Source organism: Babylonia areolata, chromosome 20, assembly GCF_041734735.1.
Source record: "Babylonia areolata isolate BAREFJ2019XMU chromosome 20, ASM4173473v1, whole genome shotgun sequence".
In the NCBI taxonomy this organism is placed as follows: domain Eukaryota; kingdom Metazoa; phylum Mollusca; class Gastropoda; order Neogastropoda; family Buccinidae; genus Babylonia; species Babylonia areolata.
In genome coordinates, this window is record NC_134895.1 from 42,685,636 (window position 1) to 42,699,729 (window position 14,094).

General features: G+C 39.7%; 1 non-coding gene across 1 annotated transcript; it reads left to right on the top strand.

Annotated features, from left to right (window-relative positions):
* The first annotated feature begins 1,251 nt into the window (after positions 1-1,251).
* Positions 1,252-1,370, top strand: LOC143295535 (5S ribosomal RNA). The gene has a single exon (XR_013057028.1). It is a non-coding gene; the product is annotated as a 5S ribosomal RNA (ribosomal RNA).
* The last annotated feature ends 12,724 nt before the right edge of the window (positions 1,371-14,094 follow it).

Here is a 14,094-nt window from a genome sequence, read left to right on the forward strand (position 1 = left end):
GTGTGTGTGTGTGTGTGTTTTAGAGAGAGAGAGAGAGATAAGGAGAGAGCAAGTACTTTGGTGGTGGTTGTTTGTTTTTTGTTTTTTTTAAATAGTTTTGTTGGTGTTTTCTGACTATGGCTTAATATAAAAAATAAATAAAAAGCAGTTGTTGCTTATTCAATTGTTCATCTTGAAGTAAAATTCGGACTTGAATTGATTCACACACATGCATCCCCGACCCTCCATCCCCCTCACCCCTCCCCACACACACCCTCAGGTTACAACAGCAGGCTGAACAGTTGGCATTGCTGACATCCCGCTGTGAAGTGAGGAACACGTGACGGTTTCTTTGTAGTCTGTCAACATCCAAGTTAATGATCCAAACACCATCGCAATGAAGGCCTCAAGTGGACAGGATAGCGAGTCACAGCTCTCCCAAACCAGTCATTCAAGTTACACAACTGTGAATGGAGGAACGGAAATGGTGAGCATACTGCCCGGCATGAATAGACTGTAAATGACCCGGCACCTTTAAGTGGCGATGTCTAGACTAACAGCACCCTGTGAATGGAGGAACGGAAATGGTGAGCGTACTGCCCGGCATGAATAGACTGTAAATGACCCGGCACCTTTAAGTGGCGATGTCTAGACTAACAGCACCCTGTCGCCTCAAACAGCCCAGAGATGGTGCTCTCTTGTTTGCCTTGTACAGGTGACATCATGGCCACTCTCTGCAGGGTGATGTCACAGTGAGAAAGTTGGTTAGCACTCCCGGAAAAAAGTAACAACATAACACATCCTCTCGGGGTCTTCTTCTTCTTGCTCTGCATTCGTGGGCTTCAAATCCCATGTCCACTCATATGTACACGAGTGTGCTTTTACGTGTTTGACCGTTTTTACCCTGCTATGCAGACAGCCATACTCTGTTTTCAGGTGTGCTTGCTGGTTATGTTCTTGTTTCCATAACCCACTGAATTTTGACTTGGATTACATGATCTTTAACGTGTGTATTTGATCTTCTGCTTGTGTATACACTCGAAGTGGGTTCTAGCACTAGCATGTCTACACATATGTTGAAACATATAGTATGAAACAAAATTTTCACAGTCATACCAATGTTAGGTTGTAAGTCTCCCGAATTAAGCCGTATTTCTGTATCATTAACAGTTTCATTCCGTTAAGGTTTCTTCCGAAATCTGAAAATTTCAAAAAATGCTTCTCACTGACTTGCTGGAAGGTATATTAGTAGGTTGCGTTTGGTGAATATATGCCAACGGCCACACCAAGTTGAAAACACCGGTTCTCGTCCGACCACTGAAGTTAAGCAACGTCGGGCCCGGTTAGTACTTGGATGGGTGACCGCCTGGGAACACCGGGTGCTGTTGACACTTTTTTTTTTACCTTTTTTTATATTGTAATTATTATTTATTTATTTATGTAAGCTTATCTATTATTTATTCACCTTTTTTTCTCAAGGCCTGACTAAGCGCGTTGGGTTACGCTGCTAGTCAGGCATCTGCTTGGCAGATGTGGTGTAGCGTATATGGATTTGTCCGAACGCAGTGACGCCTCCTTGAGCTGCGGAAACTGAAACTGGTGAATATACATGACAGCGTTTTTCTTATTCACAATTAAAAGGAAAGAAATACAAATTCTGGACAGAACACACAGTGTTACTAACTACACAAACGACGTGTTTACACCGTACAAATATCCTAGAGTGGACACTGAATTTAATGGAATGAACATAAAAGAAAAATTGAATCGATCGTTTTTTCGTCTGCCTGTTCATTTTACATTGGTTCGTGCAACAACAGCAACAACAACAACACTGAAATAGAGGAAACACGTGGACTAAAAGGATGTCATTGCGGAAGTACAATCTCAAGAAGATGATGGAAAACCAACGGAGAGCTGACGTGTATAGAGACCGTATCGTAGCGCACTAATTCAAAAGGTTTAAAACCCTCCACAAGTGACCCACTCAAAATCACCAGAGGAAAGTTTTGTCTGAAGGACTAGACCGTAATTGACCAGGTGGCCTTAAATGGCAATGTCTAGACTAACAGTTCTCATCAGCAGAAAAGTCCATCCAGTTAAAGACATCTATGCCATCGGAAGACTTCACACACACACCCTCCTCCCTCCATTAGACCAGAAAACTATTTACGAGGCACAATTGAAAACAACAACAACAGCAACAACAACAACACTGAAATAGAGGAAACACGTGGACTGAAAGGATGTCATTGCAGAAGTACAATCTCAAGAGGATGATAGAGAAACAAGGGAGAGATGGCGTGTATAGAGACCACATCGTAGCGCACTAATTCAAAAGGTTTAAAACCTTCCACAAGTGACCCACTCAAAGTCACCAGAGGAAAGTTTTGTCTGAAGGACTAGACCGTAACTGACCAGGTGGCCTTAAATGGCAATGTCTAGAATAACAGTTCTCATCAGCAGAAAAATCCATCCTGTTAAAGACATTCCGATATTTTTATTCACAAATTTGTATAAACATAATCACACACACACACACACACACACACACACACACACGAGAGAGAGAGAGAGAGAGAGAGAGAGAGAGAGAGAGAGAGAGAGAGAGACGCACACGCACACTAACTCACACAGCTTAATTTACAGAAAAGTAATTAAAAACATTACAGTTGTCTGCGATTAAGTCGACGCGGTGGGGACAACAAAACACACACACACACACACACACACACACACACACACACACACACACACACCCACACACACACCACAAGGTTGACTCATCCAAGGTATAGATAGTCACCTTAACTTCCTTTCTTTTTTCTTTCTTTCCTTTCATTTCCTGTCCTTTTTACCGAGGTACAAACATGTGGCCGATGAATGCGAGTTTTCCAATTTCATGAGGTGGAGTTAAGCGAGGAAAATATATTGAGATGAAGAGGGCTGCTGACCAAACTCATGACATACAACAAAAGCGAGGTGAACTTACGTGGAGACAACTGCAGTGTCATCAAAACATTCGCATTCAAAAGGAAGTGGAAAAATCAACAGCATGAAGATACTTTATTCATGTTATAATTTTATACAAATGCAGTTCTCTTTTTTCTCTGTCTCTCTCTCTCAACACACAAACACACACACACACACTCTCTCTCTCTCTCTCTCTCTTTCGTCTAATATCACTAAACAGTGAAAAGACGTTAAACTAAACTGAACACACACACACACACACACACACACACACACACACACACACACACACACACACATACACACACACACACACACACACATTTCATAAAAATCAGTCTCCTCCTCACACAAATACTCCTGCATAAACACAACATACACTACAGAATATATATATATATATATATATATATATATATATATATATATATATATATAATTTGATCAATATAATGATTAATATATATTATATACATATGATTTCATAAATATGCATTTTCTACTGACACTTCAGTAGTCTAGTGGTTAAAAAAATAGTTTTATCTGGAGATGTATGTATTTTCAACCAGCTCTTTGACAGACTGGCAGACATTTCTACTTGGCTTTCCTCCTCCAATGCAGACTAAAGTTGATGCAGACTAATACTTGGTTGTCCCCACACAACTGCTGCCTTGTTCCACCATTTCTGGAGTGTCCTACACCATTGCTGGTGGATCTCGTCGTTACTGCTGCCTTGTCTCATGCAACTGCTGGAGTCTTTAACGTGATGGTGACGTCCTGAGCACAGTGGTAACGTCATGCCCCGAAGATGGCGATGACGTACTTAAGGTGATAGTGACGTCATGCCATGATGATGGTGACGTCACGTTCTGAGGATGATGGTTATGCCATGCCCAGAAGATGGTGGCGACGTCCTGAACCAAACTGAGGGGCTGAAGCAACAATAAATGTTTGGTCCGCTGTGCATGGGGAATCAGCACAGATGTGATTACATTCTGCCCCGTATCAGCTAGTGTGACATATTTCAAACGAATTTCTCTGCTGTGCACTTGTTTCTAAAATCTACGAAAAAGTGTTCTACACATAGTCTGATTATGTTCATCCTGCTTCTGTATACATCTTTAAAAAAAAAAATTTATATATATATTTTTTTTTTATAATATCGTCATTACCAAATAGTACTAGTTGTCAGTTTAACACACACACAAACACACACACTCACACACTCACACACGTATGCACGCAGTAGCAGAAATCTGTCCATCTATCTATCTGTCTGTCTATCTATCTATCTATCTATCTATCTATCTATCGAAGAACTCTTACTGTCAGTAATACGGAGCCACACAACACGTCTGGATAGTCATAGTTTAACACATACATTCTCTCTCTCTCTCTCTGTGTGTGTGTGTGTGTGTGTGTGTGTGTGTGTGTGTGTGTGTGTGTGTGTGTGTCCTTTCAATCTTGGAATTTTCCATCAAGATTACCTTTTTAATCCCCTGTGGATTATTATCGCTCGCTTACGGCCTCACGGACCGTGTCTGGATGTTGTTCGGGTACAGATTTAAAGAAAAACTTAAGAATATAGCTTTATTCAAAATTCCATAAATTCTTTTCAGTAGATATTCCTGTTAGTTTTTGCGAGACATGTTGTTTACATGAGTGAGGTTCCTACTATACTGTGGTCAGTTTCTCTTCCGTGAGAATGCCTCTCACCATCATTTTAAAGTGTTACATCAAGCCATTTGCTATTTTATACACACACACATGCATATATATGCACATACATATATACGTAATACCACATGAGTTTCAACCTATCAGACTTGGTTATTTAAATTTTCTTTATTTCTGTTTTGCATAACATATAATGAAACATAAATGCATACAGCTTCACCTCAAAAAGTTGTTGGTGAACAAATTGGTAGACTCACGAAAGTCACAAGGTTAATCAAAGATGGAGAAACGTTCTTGGATGACTATCTTAATGCTCGTGATCAGTTCTTCTCTACAGACCTGATAACATTGTTGTCAGACAAAACCACACGCAATGTTAGAATGCGATTATAGAGTCTACTGATGGATGAGTAGGCTGACTTATCTGTTGGTGTGTGTCCACATATGCGGAAAAGACTGACTCAGGATTTACAGCATTTCTCATAGGTGTTATATTGGAAAATATATCCAGAAGTTGAACTCTGGTTTTGTTTTGGCCCATGCTCCTCTTTGATGACAAGCGTTCTCTTGTTTTCAAACGCATTTTTGCCAGTAGAGTCTGGTCTGTCATCTTTATCTAAAAGGGTGCCAACAATCAACAATCAAGGTTATGAATACTGGTTCTTTCTTCTGTTGTTTTCAACTGCTAGTGTTAGATAAGCTTATCTAGTACAGGCTGAGACAGGCTTTCAACTGATTTTTTTCCCCTCTTCTGTATGGGGAGAGCAGTGCTGTCCCTAAAAGGGACTGCTCTTACACTGTGGGAGGTAGGGCGCCGCATCTACCCCAGTCTGTGGTGGACGACCATCACCCCACAACCGCCTTTGTGTATACAGTGATGACACATTATTACTCTAAATATTTTCATTTCATTCAACTCTTACTGTACAATTGTGTACTGTTAAATTGAGCTATTAGGAATTCCGAGCAATCTAATAACTCCTATCCACCTGTGCAAATCAGGCTACAAATTAAACCAACTTGGACTTTTCGTGCACAATCTAATGTGGAAGTGGTCCAGGATTATTCATAATTTATATTGCATGTCCACAATCTGAGATATTCAGGCTTCTGGAGTTGTTGGGGTTTTTTTCTCAAGAGATTAATATATATAACAAACACACTATCTCATCATCCCCACACACACACACACACGTGCGCGCGTGTATCCACTATCAGTCATTGCTGGACCTCGGGTTCCATGGAGCCAAAGTGAGTTCAAGCTTCTTCATAGCTACCAGCTTGGTTCTGTAAAGATTCCGAGGATTCGGCATTTCCCCACCCACCTCCAATGACACCTCTCGAAAATGTTTTCTGCAACACAGTCATTAGTGGTCAGTCTCAGAGAAACCTAAGATAATCATCGTACTACTTGTACATAATCATCGTTAACCACATTTTGTCAGAATTCATACCAGTTTTCACAGAAGCGGTTATATAACATACAGGGATATCACACTGAAAGGACTGTGGGTCATATTCCGAGACTTTTTCTTAAATCAATGAAAAATGTTCTACACATAGTCTGTGTGTATCCTGCATCTATCTTTATATCGTCATTTCCAGATAGTACCAGTTCCTTGTTGTTAACACACACATGTGTACGCACGCAAAGTGCCATGCAGTACTCATCCACCTATCTATTTTCTATCAAACAGACAGCACATTCATTCTCTGTCTCCATCCAATCTTGCAATTTTCTATCGACGGGCACAATATCCGAGTGTTTGAAGCGTTGTACTTTCAATCTTAAAGGTCCCGGGTTCGAATCTCGGCAACGGCGCCTTGTGGGCTAAAGGATGGAGATTTTTCCAATCTAACATGTGTGACGTACTAGTGCCTGAACCCCCTTCGTGTGTATATGCAAGCAGATCAAATAAGCACGTTAAAGATTCTGTAATCCATGCCAGCGTTCAGTGGGTTATGGAAACAAGAACATACCCAGCGTGCACACCCCCGAAAACGGAGTATGGCTGCCTACATGGCGGGGTAGAAACGGTCATACATGCAAAAGCCCACTGGTGTAATACTAGCGAACATGGAAGTTGCAGCCCACGAACGAAGAAGAATAGAAGCAATTTCCTATCAAGATAACGCTCACCCAGTCTCGGAATGCAGAGACTAGGTTAGGAGAGTAAAGGATTAAAGGATTAAAGAACAGTAAAGGATTAAAGGATTAAACAAAAGAGACTAGGTCAGAAGAGTAAAGGATTAAACAACACAGAAGAGGTTAGGATAGTAAAGGATTAAACAGCAGAGACTAGCTTAGGAGAGTAAAGGATTAAAGGATTAAACAACAGAGACTAGGTTAGGAGTGTGTGTGTGTGTGTGTGTGTGTGTGTGTGTGTGTGTGTGTGTGTGTGTTTGTGTTGGGGGTGGAGTTACTGGGTGTATGGGCGTGTATGTGTGTGTGTGTGTGTGTGTGTGTGTGTGTGTGTGTGCACGTGTGTGTGTGTGTGCTGTTGAAGCTGCGATATGTAGGAATGTGCATGTGGGTGCAGGGTAATGTGGGAGATGGTGTGTGTGTGTGTGTGTGTGTGTGTGTGTGTGTATGTGTGTGTGTGTGTGTGTGCATGCGTGTGTGTGTGTGTGTGTGTGTGTGACCACCAATCTCAATCTTTTCCCTCTTCCTAAATTAAAGTATTGCTCAATATTATCTTATATGCAGCTAACATCCCAGGGTTCATGTGCTTCAATGTGTAGCGTTGGGCATGTACACTTTTGTGTGTGCTTTGATATCTGTGCAACTTCGTGTTTGTTGCATATCTATTGTGCATGTGTGTGTGTACGTGTGTGTACATGTGTGTGTGTGTGTGTGTGTGCGTGTGTGTGTGTGTGTGAGTGTGTGCATGCATATGTGCGTGTCTGTATGTTTATTTACATTTATTTGCTTATTTGTTCATTTACTTGTTAACATTCTTGTCTTTTTCTTTCATTTTATTTTTACTTTCCCACATTTTGGGTTTTTTTCATTTTCTGTTGGCCTACTTTTTCATGATATCCGTTTGTTTATTGATTTATTCATTAATTTATTTGCTTATTTGTTTGTTTATTCCTTAATTTAATGATGTATCCATTTATTTGTTCATGCACTTTTCTTTCTTTTTTTTCCTCAAGGCCTGACTAAGTACGTTGAGTAACTGGTCAGGCGTCTGCTCAGCAGATGTGGAGTAGCATATATGGATTTGTCCAAACGCAGTGACGCCTCCTTAACTAACTGAAGTGAATTGTTGTTCAAGGAGTGGAGCCCGACCTTATCTCTGTGACATCATCCCGATAAGAAGAGAGCACCTGTACATGGTAGCAAGAAAGGGTACACCATCTCCAGGCAACAGCGTACTGTTAGTCTAGACATCGCCAATTAAAGGCACCTGGTCATTTACAGTCTATTCATGCCGGGCAGGACGCTTGCCAGTTCTGTTCCTCCATTCACAGCGGCGTCACTTGATTGACTGGTTTTGGAAAGGTGTGACTCACAACCTTGTCCACTTGAGGCTGTCATAGCGATAGTGTTTGGATTAGTAACTTGGAGGTTGACAGACGCAAGAAGCCGTCACGTGTTCCTCACTTCACAGTGGGATGTTATAATACCAGCTCTTCAGCCTGTTGCTGTAACCCGAGGGTGTGTGTGTTGGGGGGTGGGGGGGAGGTGGTAGTGGAGTGGTAGTGGAGTGGTAGTGGAGTGGCGGTGGAGTGTGGAGTGGTAGTGGAGTGGTGGTGGAGCATGGAGGGGGGAGAGGAGGGAGGGGGAGGGGGAGGGGGGCACAGGGTCAGGGTGCGTGTGCTGTGGACAACTACTTAAAAAAAATGACATTAATTCATGTTTCAGAAAATACCAACAAAACTATTAGAAAGCAAACAAACAACCACCACCACCAAAGCACTCTCTCTCTCTTTCTCTCTAAGACACACACACACACACACACACACACACACACACACACACACACACACACACACATAAACTCGAGCACGAATACACGAAGCCCACCCCATTTCAAATTCACATAGTATTCCCTCATATAACACAAAAACACTGCCAACACAAGTAATATACAAAACATTTCCCAAATAATAAAAGAATCGTGAGAATGTTTGAGTGAGTATGCGTGTGTGTGTGTGTGTGTGTGTGTGTGTGTGTGTGTGTGTGTGTGTGTGAAATGAAGAAAAACGGAGAGAAAGGAAATTGCTCCATCCCTTTCACCCCACATGGATCACACCATCCTTGTCTTAAACCCCATACATTGACCATTTCACTGGACGTGCTGGATTTTGGTTGATTCACTGATTCCCACATAAACAACAACATCACAACAACAGTTACAGCAACAACACTGCTGGTACACTGATACACACATACATGAAAGAGGTGCGTGAAAAGAAATACCTACACTGTGGCAACACAAACACCATCCCGAACCCTACATCACCCTCGTCCCTTTCTGTTTTGTTTCAGGGTTTTTTGTTGTTGACACATACAAAAGTGATTGACAATTCATTTATAAATACACATCCATTTGACTCAGAGGACAAACCTCACACACGGCAATTCAACAACAAGAGATCAACCATCATGAAAACAAAGCATATTTCATCATGTACCAGTTTGATCCTTAATGGTCATCAGTATACTGGATATAAGAATTCAACTTCAATCACGTTGTTTTCCGGGAACCTTGTTTTCTTTTCTTTCATAATTCTGCATTTTCCAACTTAAAAAAATATACATGCTTCTCCTTTTTGTAATTGTACTTTTGGTCCTTTACGAACGCACTGTAATTGTTAGAAATCTGTTTCTCAAAGAGGCTGACAGTTAAAGAAAGATGTCTTTGAACACAGAAACTGCTTCGTTATATTCAAGACAGACAGATGGACGGACGGACGAACAGACAGACAAGGGAGACAATGTAAAACAAAATTTTAAAAAACAACAACAAGAAAAAAGCCCAGTAGAATAGGGACATAATTGTGGGGAATCATGTCATCATTACAACAAAATATAAATTCTAAAATGCGCTTGGAACTTGTCTGTCCGCAGAAACTCCTTCGTTATATTCTAGACAGACAGACAAACAGTCAGACAGGCGGACGGATGGACAGACAGGCAGACAGGTAAGACTTAATGTAAAACAAATGTTCAAAAAACAGTAGAATGGGGACATAATCAGGGGAAATCATATCATCACCACAACAAACTATAAATCCTAAAATGCGCTTGGAACATGTCTGTCCGTTTCAGCCTTGGACATTGAACGTCGTGCGCTTTGTGCTTCACATGCCTTAGGGTTGTTGATAAAGTATTTTTGTCTCATGGCCAAATACTGCTAAATGTTTTACATTTTGATGCAACGCTAAGAAATTATCTATTGAAAAAAAAACGAAAGAAAACTAACAAGTGAGATTCAGATGATAAAAATATTCTACCAAACTAGTCAAAAGGAGCCCAGTTTTTCTTCTCTTTTTTGTCTACAGTTCGAATAATAATAATGATGATAATAAGTAGAGAGAAGAAGATAGTAATGCTAATACATTCTTTGTATGAACATCAAAATATGTTTTTGGGCAGATAACAATGCTCAGATTGTCAAAAGAACAAAGAGGTATGTACTCGGACAAAAAAAGAAGAGACTTTGGAATAGCTGAAAACTGTATGAATTGGGGAAGACGGCTCTCTCTCTCTCAGAGTTTGGACGGCGCCACACACCTATACAAATATGAATTGGAAATAGGCGATTCGGGGATAGGATAATCAGGAATAGGTGAATCAGGATAACACCAACATCACAGCATAAGATTTGTCAAACACTGGAGAATAAAAACCCCAGATGTATGTCAGTACATTTCAAAGAACGCAAACGTCATGATGATAACACACAGATATGAAACTGGGCAGGAATGGCCTTCACTATATCTTTTGTTAACAGTAAAGAATGTTACGTGCATAGCAATCAAAAAAGAAGAGAGAAAGAAAAGAAAAGGAGAGAGGAAAGAAAAACGTGCTCCATAGACTCGCGTAAAACTTAAGTCAATCAATTAGTTCAGCAACTCATTTTCATCATGACTTGAACTCCCCCACCCCATCCACAACAACAAATAGGCCACACCTCTCTTCCCTCCCACAACACGCAGCACAGGCACCTGGCTGGCGTTTGATGACCTGATTGGCTGACGTCCTTGTGGTCAAGTTTTTGGGGGCTGGGTCAACACATGCGCTGTTCCACGATTGGCAAATATTTTCGCGTGCTATGCTGAGAGACCTCTATCCTGATTGGTTGCTCCTCTCACATTACAAAGCTTTTGATTTGTTCTCAAACTACAGAGAAGAATATCTCATTCAGATAAATAGCAGGAGACATCACATTGACAAGAAAGTCACAGCAGTACACAGCACTTTGTGTTCATTCACTGATTTTCAAGTTTTTGGAGAAGGAAATTTCATTTGTGACTGGAGTCAGCAACTGCACAAGACAGTGTCAGCATTGGGACTGTGTTTTTCAAGTGCGTTATTTTTTTGTGGACTTATACTGAGGTAAGCTTGTTTTGATTTCCATGTGTACACATGTGTGTTTCAAATTTGTATAATACTTTTTTTTTCCATTGTCACATTCTCAGTCCTTCTTTTCTTAGTTCTTGTTCTTGTCCAACATTTAATCGTATTGGTGTGATGTCTCGGTATTGATCATGTCAAACTACTACCACTACTACTCCTACATTTTTTTCTTTCTGTTTTTTGTTCTGTCTTCTACTACTACCATTAAATATTTATTCAGAGAAAGATTTGTGAACGCCTCATCACTTACTGGATTATGCCCCAAACTGCCAAAAAAATATCCACTAAATCAGTCGGAATCCACTGTTAAAAATAAAAACCATGAGTTAATACCCTTGGTGAAAAGTTAAAATTTCCAGTCTTGACTTTTCTCAAAATGAAGTCCTTTTCCCTTCATATGACGTTTAGAAGTACTTGTACTTGGCTCTACATGTTATTGGTTTGACAAAATACTCAATTTTCATATCAACTTTAAAACCAGAAAACTAGAATGAACATAAAAGAGAAATTGAATTGACCGTGTCGTACCGGGTGTAACTAAACTTGTACATCTAGATCCAGAGAAAACGGCTAAATGTTGCAGTGTGATTGCGGCAATAGCCACAACTCCTTTACCGCGGACTTAAAAAAAATTTAATTGCCCTTAAAGATTTGTTAAATGCTCAAGATACACCAGAATAATGATTTAAACAGCGTTCTCACTGCTAATTTATCGCCCTTTAAGTTTTTGAACGTCAAGTAAGGAGCCACGATATTGTAATGGGTAAGACAGTTTCTTCTCACCTGAACACACAGGGTTCGAATCTGCCGTCAGGACTTTTTTTTTTAACCTGAAGCTTTATAATAACAAATACAGAACATATTTGAACGATTTTTTTTTTTAAAGTGTATCACAAGTGAGTCTTGAAGGCCTTGCCTCTCTTGTTCTTCTTGGTTTAATTAGTACTTTGTTTCAAACATTTGGTTTTTCTGTCTGTGTTGATCAGTGTTTTATTCCAGACTTCTCAGAATTCTTCTTCTGCTCAACATTATCTTTTTTTCCCCCTTTCTTTCCTTCATCTTTACTCTTTTTCTCCTTTCAAAATTGTATAATCGACATTTGAATGAAAAGTTGTCGAACTTTTCAAGCGTGCGTTTAGCCACGATGACAGAAAAAAAATAATACAAGGTTATAGTTTTGGTTTGTGGAGTTTGGTCTGAAAGTTCAGTTCCAGGTCTTTGCATCAGGGAAAAGTGAAGTGTGATTCAGCTGTCTTGTCCCGTTGTTCAATGTCAAGAAAAGTAAAATAAGATTAACAGTGGCAACAAATTTTAAATTTTAGATTTGGTTTGTTAAATTTTCTTTGCGCAACTCATTTGAAGGCTTAGAAATATATTTTTTCACCCAGCAGGTCTGATTCCTATTGCTCAGTGACGTGGTTACTCATTCATTTGGAGAAAAATGTAAAGAGCTGGCCAACATATTCTTTAAACAGTGGGCTCAAAGCTTTTTCAGAAAGTGATAGACGATTTTTTTTGTTTTGTTTTAGTTCATCTACGGAATAAAAAATAATCCGACATATTCATACTATCTGTAAGTTGTGCTGAACAGAATTTAAGTATTTGAAAAAAATACATCCCCGCAACAGAAGTCAAACGACATAAGAGATTGTATAAAGAAAATAAGGCATTGAAAAGTGATAACTGTACCTTCAAGTTGATCTTAAACTAGACATTTCTTTCTTTTGCCGAATGAAAGAGGGGTTTTGTGCGTTTTTGTTGTTGTTGTTGTTGGTTGTGTGTGTTTGTGTTTGTGTGCAATAGATAGATAGACGACGTGGTTAGAACAGACAGAAAAAGAGAGAAAACCGCATTAAAGAGACCACAGGGTGTAATTAAACTTGAAAACGGTGTCCGTGCATATGTGTGTGAATGAACGAAGTAACTAAATATTCAGTAAGACATGATGACGCCAAGGCCGATCTTCCGATATTCAAATTCCTGAGAAGATAGTTATGCTCCCATGTCATCTGGCACATTTCAACAAAACATACCTCCAGTGTGAAAAATTGCTGTTAATTTTTTTTTTGCCAGGACGGGGTTTTGTCCTTTGTCTCAGGGTATAAAATTTACCAAAATTAGAGCATGTTTAGTATATTTCTTTAGCAGTAAAAGAAATGTAGGGCTTTAGTAGAACGGCTTGCTTTTCCCCCTACCACAACCATTTTCGCCAGTTTCCATTGGTTTAAAATATGTTGGTCTTTTTTCAATTTGATACAAGTCCTTTGTCACATATATAGTCTAAAATTTACGAAAGCATGCTGAGTTTATTTATGCAGTTATAAATATAAGGGTATAGCAGAATGGCCCACGTCTGTAAACATTGCCATTTTCGTCTGCTTCAATTGATTTCAATTATTTTTGTCTGTTTTAATTCTGCACAATTCCTTTTGTCACATGTTACAGAGTCTACAGAAATAGGAGCACGCTGAGTGTATTTTTTCGCAGTTAAAATAAAATGTACAGCAAGAATGCCTACTTTGGTTAGCATTGTCGGTTTTATTCTACCACTAACATTTTCATCGGCTTCAGTTGCTTCAATTCATTTTGTGCCTGTTTCGAGTTTTATACAAATCCCTTTGCCATATGTTATTGAGTTTACCAAAGTTAGAATAGACTAAGTTATTTCTTCAGCAGATAAGAACTGTGTGTGAAAGACGAGAGAGAGGGAGAGAGAGAACTAAATACTTAGTGTTGATACAAAAACAATACTTCCGAAAGTTCGTCAAATCTATCCATTTGCTTTGTTATGAACATGCCACATGAAGCTTGTGCCGGACCAAATTTCACGAGGGACGGATACAGCAGAAGCGTGTTACCCTCACTTCAAACGTCTA